This window comes from Lactuca virosa, chromosome 5 (assembly GCF_052849685.1).
Source record: "Lactuca virosa cultivar CGN04683 chromosome 5, Lactuca_virosa_CGN04683_v6, whole genome shotgun sequence".
Classification (NCBI taxonomy): Eukaryota; Viridiplantae; Streptophyta; class Magnoliopsida; order Asterales; family Asteraceae; genus Lactuca; species Lactuca virosa.
Window position 1 is genome coordinate 253,638,172 of NC_136430.1, and position 8,641 is coordinate 253,646,812.

Below are 8,641 nucleotides of genomic sequence, written 5' to 3' on the forward strand. Positions count from 1 at the left end.
TTAGGTCAATTAGGGCTAAATAAGTCGGGCACCACCCACTACCACCTCGGGTAGTGGTGGTCAACGATGGCTCATGGCGGCGGCTACCACCTCGTGGTGGTGGTTATGATTTTTGGCTAAAAATTTCCAAGCATCCCAAAATAACAATCACACACACAAAAGCACACGACCACCTAAGGTGGCAGCTAGTGGTGGCAGAATGGCGGCGTGAGGTGGCAACCACCACCTCACGGTGGTGACAGGTTGTTTTCCTTGAATTATCCGGCCATACAATGTACATACAACAAAATTTCCAAAATAAAACAAACACAATAAAATACACACACACACACACTAAGCCACCGACGTGGTAGCAAGCGGTGGTTGGAGGTGACAGCCACCCCCTCACGGTGGTGGTGATGGCTTTTCTTCGGTTTTCTGGCCGAGATACACCCATACAACCTCCTGCATACTAAAAACACAATGTAAACACGACACCTTCACACAAAAACATCACATTACAGCAAAAAACACACACTCGATGGCAAAAATTAAACACAATCGTCCTTCACAGTGGCGTGCGGCGGTCACAGCGATATGCAGCAGCTCACGACGACCGCAAGGAGCAGTGTTGGCGGCGATAGCGTGTTAACAGATGGAGAAAGGTGGTCGGAGTGCACCGACAACTGTCGTTATGCGTCTGTGGATGGCGGCAGAAGGCAGAAGAAGAAGAAGGAAGGAAGGAAGGAAGGCAGGTAGGTGGCAGACGCACCCATCATTCATGTCATTGCCTTGTTCTCGCCGGAAGGTACGACACCCGGCTGCTTGAGTGATAAGAAAACGAGTGAAACGGTGGTGGCAGCTGAGAGGTGAAGGGAGACATAAGGGTGACAGCTGAAGGCTTATTAGGGTTAGGGTTAACATGGCGAGAAGGTGACGGGTTTTATATGTCATTTCATATGCCATCTTCCACATTTTTACACTTTCAGCCCCTCCGTGCCAATCCTTTTCAAGTTAAGTACAAAATTTTCCAAACAGCCCCCAACATTCCAAAATCCTTTCAATATAAGTCCAACATTTACCAAACGCCCCCTCACTTCTGAAAATCCTTGCAAAACCAATCCGGAACTTACACATTAACCCCCAAAATCCAAAATTATGACATTTAACTCCTTGAAACCATTACCTTGCTAAACTATTATTGATTTTGGCTACAATAATATAAAATAATAATCAAATTTACATCTTGGGGTTTTTAGATTTAATTATTGTTTAATTTCAAATGGAATTTTACAAAATTTAAAAAGAATGCTCCCCTTTCTTCTCTTAAAACCGTAGCTTGAGAAAGAGAATAGAAGTATGGAGTTTTGACATGTTTATTCAAAAGCATGTCCAAATCTTAAGGGTGTAGGGGACAAGTTCATTTTATGAAATGAGTGCTTAACTGGTTAAGGACTTGTGTGCATTGTTTTAGCTTTAAGAGATTACATGGAGGGCTTTCATTCTTCACTCTTTCCTTAGCCAAAACCATAAGCTCTACTATTCTCTCTTGCAAAAGGTGTTATAGATTTTGGTACTTGCACTTGCTTTCTTGGATCATACTTGATTTTGCTTCAAGATTAAAGAGTTATGACTACCTTTATTTAAAGTTGGCTTATTGTTGAAGTCTTAAAGGTTCATCCATTCTCCATTCTAGCCTCCCTTGAGGATCCAAAGACAACACATGTTGTTATTTATTTATCTCTTCTACGGTTGGTGTTATTGTTTCCATTTCTTGCAAGATGATCCATGATGAGTGTAAATTGTTTATAATTGTTCAAAACATTCAAATCTTCCATTGCTAAAATCTTATGTTTTTGAAACTATTTTTGAACTAAAACCCAACAATTGGCATCAGAGCCACCTTGCAAATTTGGTTAGATTTTATGATTTTCTGGAAAATCTTAATTTTTGGAAAATATAGATAACTTGTTTTCGTATAAAAATAAGTTCATACTTATTTTCTATGACAACTTTATAATTATTATTTTTGTGAAAAAAAAGTTTAAATTCATTTTTTGTCACTTAAAGTTGTCTTAGAAAAATAATGATTGTTTTATGTTTATGTATTTCAGAGTGATTAAACAATCCATGGATCATATGTGTTGTTATTTTACGCGGACTTTTAAAATGGTTTGTAATATTCTTTTATTCGTATGGTATGTAATAATAAGTAACTAGTTTTTCATCATTGTTATTTTATGTAATATATTAGTTTTAGACTAGATTTATTTTATGTAAAATGTAACAAGATGAAGATGAAGGCCATCGATGAATGATGCCCATAGTGTTATATGATTTTTACAAAAGTTACATAAATTTTATAAAAGTCTTATAAAATTGTAACAAAGTAGGTTGCCAATGCAAGTGGGAGCATCAAGTCAACTTGGAGTTAACATGAAGATAATTTGGTTCCTTTTGTCCCTTTAGGAAATGACTTGACACTTTTTTTGGCTCGTAAATGTGTCAATTATATCATGGCTCGTTTATGTCTTATGCATGCTTGTGTTGTTTATTTTTCAAGTAATCTTTTTGTGTGGTTGATAATTTAGATTTTCACAAATTCAAACTATTTTTTGGACAAAATAAACATCACATGGATTTTGGTTTCAAATTTTAAAACGTGAACATAAAATATAACTACTTATTGTTTTAAAATAAAATCTGGTTTATAAAAACGTTACGAATGACAAATTGTTAAATAGTCCATTATAAGTCTAAAGTGGTGATTTTGAAACATATAAATAATCTAAAGTATTAAAAGTAAGTTTTATTAAATAGTATAAAAGGTTCTATAAGTCTCAACCTCAAACTTAATATTACATATTAACTTTAAATTTGAACCGCGTCGAACTATATAAAAACCAGATTTTATATACGAACCTTAAAAGTGTTTTTTTTTAGAAAATTGATACCATGATTAATTGGATGCATGACATGGGTAGGAGAATCCTATCTATGAGATGCATAGCATGAATGGGTAGGAGAAGCCTATCTATGAGATGCATAGCATGCTCAAAGCTGCAAAGAAAAACAACCCAATAAAAACCCCCAAGTTCTCATTATTCGAGAAGGGCAAGTTAAGAAGAAGAAGCAAGTAAAGAACTTTATAGGGAAGATACAAGCTGGTAAGGGTAAAGGGAAGAATTCTCCCCAAAACGCACCACTAAAAAAGAAGGAGAAGGTAACTAAAGATGACACATGCTTCGAGTGTGGAGTTGTTGGGCACTAGAAAAGGCATTATCCTAAGTATGTTGTTGGCTAGGAAGAAAAGAAGCTCGTGGAAGGCACTTCAGGTATATCTGTTTCATGAAGGAAATGGGATTATTTACTTTTTCATATAACAAATGGATATTTGATATTGGTTGTGGTACTTACATATGTAATTCGTTTCATGGTTCAGAAAGAGTAAGGAGCTGAAAGCAGATAAGATAGTGCTACATGTTGGCAATGGAGAATGGGATGCGATACAAGAAATAGGACATTTTTATTTATGTTTACGATTTGGTATTTATTTCATATTAATCAATGTGTTTTTTATTACTTATATCTCTAGAAAAATTATTTTAGTTTCCCGTTTGATAAAATCTGCTTTTTGTAACGCCCCGATTCCAGGTAGGGATTTAAATAAAAGGTTAATTGGTTTAATGTCCTACTCAACGAGTTGGTTGCCCTACTCGTCGAGTAGCAGCGGGGTTGGAACGCGTGTTTAGTGACCTACTCGACGAGTCCACTAAGGGACTCGACGAGTAGGAGCTGGCAGAAGAAACCCTAAATCTCGGGGTTTTGCACCATATTTAAGGAATGATAAGCCTCCTATGGCCTCCTTGCAGTCTTTGAGATCCCCTTAAAACCCTAATACGTGTGTGTGTGTGTGTGCCCATTGTGTGTTTGAAGCTTGAAGAAAGGATCCTTGGAGGGAGAAGCTTAGAGGAGAAGGAGATTGGAGCAAGTAGAGTGTGGGAATCAACTCTTATCTCAGTTATCATCTTCTGGAGGTAACCAAATCGCCTTTTCTTTGTGAATCTCTTCTATTGGTTGAGTTTTAGGGTTTTTGGTGAGATATTAAGTTGGAAAGATGAGCTATGGGCTAGATCTGAGGTTGTAACTTCAGATCTGGACCCTCCTTGGATTCTATAAGCATAAAGTTTCAGTTTTTTTCAGGATTAAGGTCCCTCTTGAGCATGAAGTTTCATTAAGAACTTAAAATAGGCATTTAGAGCCTTTATATCCATGCATGTGCGTAAAGTTTGCAACTTTACGTGATAAACATGCCTTAGGAGCTTGGATCTGTAATCTGGGACCTTGCCATGGCTTAAAAAGCATCTGCATGGATTAAGAACTGCAAGGACTCGACGAGTTGAATGAGCAACTCGCCGAGTCCGTTGAAGATGGCCATGAACTCGGCGAGTTGGATGAACAACTCGGCGAGTTCGTTGAAGATTGCCTTAAACTCGGCGAGTTGTTAGAAGACTCGGCGAGTTGGATAGGGTTTCTTCCAAATCTTGGCCACGTATGAACTCGACGAGTTAAAAAGGGAACATGACGAGCCAATCAAAGATTTCACGACTTCTCGAGTTCAGGAAGGACTCGACGAGTCGGTGATCTGCACTCGACGAGTCGAGTCAACATAGACTGTTGACTTTGACTGTGGACTTTTACTTGGACCAAGGGTTGACCAGTTGACTTCTGATGGTTTCTGGTAATTGGGAGATTTATGAAAAAGGTTTGTATGGTACCTATAGGTGGTGGAGTTCGTGTTGGACCCGAGAGTTGAGATTTCTTATTTCCGACGACAGTTACGAGGTGAGTTATCCTCACTATACTAAGGGGTCTAAGGCACCAAGGCAGGCCCATTGGATATGATATCCTAGTAGTTGTATTATGTTGAGTATGAGTTAGTTATGCATGCTAGTTTGATACGCTAGAGGGTAGGTCTGTAGGACTACCTGTGATACTGATTGATTGCCTGTATGTGCATTATCTGTTACATGTTGATATGTTATGTGGGATGGGTTGAGGTTGTACTGCTCCGTGCGGTAGCCAACAAACCCTAGAGTATTCAAGATATGAGTTGACGGCCCGGTAGGCATTCCAGACTCATACTGAGGACTTGGGAGCATTCCAGATACGAGTTGAGGGCCCGGTAGGCATTCCAGACTCGTACTGAGGGCTCGGTGGCAATCCAGATGTGAGCTGAGGGCCCAGTAGGCATTCCAGACTCACACTGTGGGCCCAAGGGTATTCCAGTCTGTAAATCTGTGGACCCGTTATGTGCTGTTCTGCTTAGTTTGTTATGATATGTCATGGTGTGACATGGTTATGTGGACTGTATGTGTATCGGTATTTTGGGGGTAACTCACTAAGCTCTCGGGCTTACAGTTTCAGTTTATTGTTTCAGGTACATCAGGGGATCGCGGCAAGGCGAAGGCATGATCGTACAGCTCCTCCTATTATGTTATGTTTCTGGGAAAACTCTGATATAAATGTATTTTGAAAACAAAGTTGTAATGTTTTGATAAATTCGACATGTTTTGAAAGTTTAAATTTGGCTTGAATTTTTGGGTCGTTACAAGTTGGTATCAGAGCCTTGGTTTGAGTGAATTGGAGGAACATGCGTGTAACTCCAGTCTCAAATCAAGGAAAGGATTTTCAAAACGATTTTTCAAAAAGGTTTTCAAAATAAGTAAAGGAGGATGCAGGGTGTACCATCAGCCGAAGCCAGTAAGTAGACCCCAAAAATACCATACAAGTTATTTGATATTATGTGATATGTTAGAACAACATGCTAGTAATAAGATAGGGATCCTTAGGACTCGTATGATAGAATTGTCTAATCTTTGATGCCTTATCTTATGTAGAGTACCTTAATTGATTGTTTGTGACTCTTTCGCGTGTGAACTAACTATTGGGTGAATACTCTAAGTCACATGATGCATGAGTTAAATGGTCTTAGGGTAAGGGATTTGGTCCTGCTGCGCAACTCTTGTCTGAGTCCAACCGTTGTGGGGTTAAATCTTTTAGTCTAAGATTGTTTAAGTCGTGTGGTATGTGATTGTGTTCATGCAATAGTTAACTGGCACCAATGGAGGGTCGCGTGGCAGATGGTGGATGGGTGGGTAGTGAGAGGCCGGGAGGCCAGTTATGAGATATTTAGCATTCCTCTAGGAGTGAGGATTTATCGCTCGCTATGTATATGTATATTGTAGGGTGTTGTGGTGATACTTGAGACAAATATGGGTAGGTGTGGAAGGTAGTATGGGCTCGTACTACTGAAAGCACAGGACCCATACATGTATCAAGGAAGTCACAACCCCTAGGGTTTGGTTGGGATTAGGTTCCCCGTCGTGTATGTGTATTATCTGATATCTTTCTGGTATATGTTTAGTATGGTGATGGCGAATCGATTTGAGGCGGGATCAGGATCGGGAGCGAGTGGCCAGGATAGGCCGGTATTGTCCGTCGATCAGATACGGGAGATGATTTCCGTGGAGGTTTCTCAGATTTTGCGAGAAGAATTGTTCGGTGTCGTGGACCGGGTCACCGCCAGGGTGATCGCCAAGTTTGAGGAGCATGTTGCAGCATTGCAATCTGTGAGAGATGTTGCTACCAGGATGGCTACTGGGGGAGTGCCGGTGGTGTGGTCACAACTAGGAAAGAGGAGGAGGGACTTTTCAGCAGAGGACGAAGAGTTGGAGACAGCTAACCTAAGTACTGGAAGTCAGGAGGGTCAGGAGGTGTGTGGCAAGTGTGGGGGAACCCACAGATTTGCTTGTCACAAATTCAGGTGCTACAAGTGCGGGGAGAGAGGGCATGTGCAACGGGATTGCAAGAAGGATCAGATATGCTTTCACTGTCACCAGCCAGGTCATTTCAGATCCAGCTGTCTTGCGTTGAGGACAGAAGGAATTCAGATTCTAGCGGTCATCGTTCCTCAGGAGGTCAAGGTCGAGCCGCAAGAAGTCTCTGGTATGTAATTGGAAAACCCCCCATTCTATAATAATATTGTGATCAATCGGCCATGATTGGTATTGATTTTTGTCTGGTAATATTGTTGAATATGGATAAGCAGTAATTTCGGGTTAGTTTCCTGTCCTGTCTGATCTATGTGTTGCGGAGTTTCATGAGTTGTTAGGACATTGGAGGTGTCGGGATAAATTTTTATTATCAAAGAATTATAGGTGATTAGAGTTCAGGGATTCATTAGAAGAGGGGATGTAGAGTGATTGATTAGAATTTTATCATCTATGGCAAGGGTTGTGCTCTTTCAGTTTTCGAGTTCGAAGGAGTGAGCAGGCTTGTGATCCCAGGATCAGACAGTACTCCAGCTCGGGTCAGTTCGTTGCAGGGAATGGCGATATTATTTCAGCGCCGGTGAGCGCAGGTGGGTCGATGTGACATAATTATTTTGTGAGGTTCGGTTTGCCTTGGATCTCTGTTATTAGGTAGTAAGGATTGATTGTGCGGTCTATTGCACTTTTGGGATTGCAGACTCTGTTTTGGGAGTGGTTTGTAGCCCGGTTTAGGGCAAAGGTTGTTTCGGCTGCTGCAGTTCAGCTGTGGATGTTTAAGCTGGTAAGTGAGTCAGGGTGCGAACCCTGAAGATAATGATTCTAGAGCCCGAGAACGGGAAACTTGTTTGGAGCATCTTGGGAAAAAGAGTATTATGTAGGAGGTCTACGGACAGGGTTCCCCAGAAAGGTTATTCTGCATTGTCAGGATTGAGTGGTTATAGTAACCGTTATTGATTGGCGGATGAAATCGCCAAAGGAAGTAGCTCGTTGCCGAGGCATTAGTGGGAGTATCTGTCTTTTGGTCTTCAAGATTTGAGTGTGGGATCATTCAAGCATTAGGGACTGTCGGTTTTACTGGGATTCAGGAAGTGTTCTTCTAGTTCTTAGAAGTGTGTGATCATTTGGGATTGGCCAGTAATGGAGCAATAATTAGTAGGAGTTGGTTGTTATCGGATCGACCGTTGGAAAGTGAGAAAGATTGGGAAGTCTCCCATTTTCATGTATTGTGAAGACTTAGTCGAATCTAAGTGGGGGAGAATCGTCCCGGGATACACAAGTAGGAGCGGATTTGAAAATGGGATAAGTTTCGCATCGATGTCAGGAAGGAAGACAACCTAAGTGACTGGTTTGAGGGTCGTGTGAGTTGGGAGTTCGGTAAAACTCCCCAGCATATGAATCGCGTCTTCTCGGCGCTTGATAGCAGGATTTGGGGAATCAGCTTGGGATTCTAACCATGAGATACGTTCAATTGTGTGTTAGGTCGAGTGCGTATTCGACCGGTATGGAAAGTGTTGTAAGACTGCGGGGGTAGCCGTAGCATTCACTAGCGATCAGTTGGTATGGAAAGTGTGGTAAGACTGCGGGGTAGCCGTAGCATTCACCAAGCAACAGATAGTGTTAGAGTGATGTAAGTCTGTGGGTGTAGCCGCAACGTTCACTAGGTTGGTAGATAGCATGAGCGCGTTGCTAGGACGCGGAAGGGACAGTAGTAGCCACCAGTTCGGGTGTAGCAGTGAGGATATGGAAACCCACGGATTGGATTTCAGAATTTCCCAGACGGATTGGATAGGATTGAGCCAGCGTTAAGACTGTATAAACCTCACTACAGT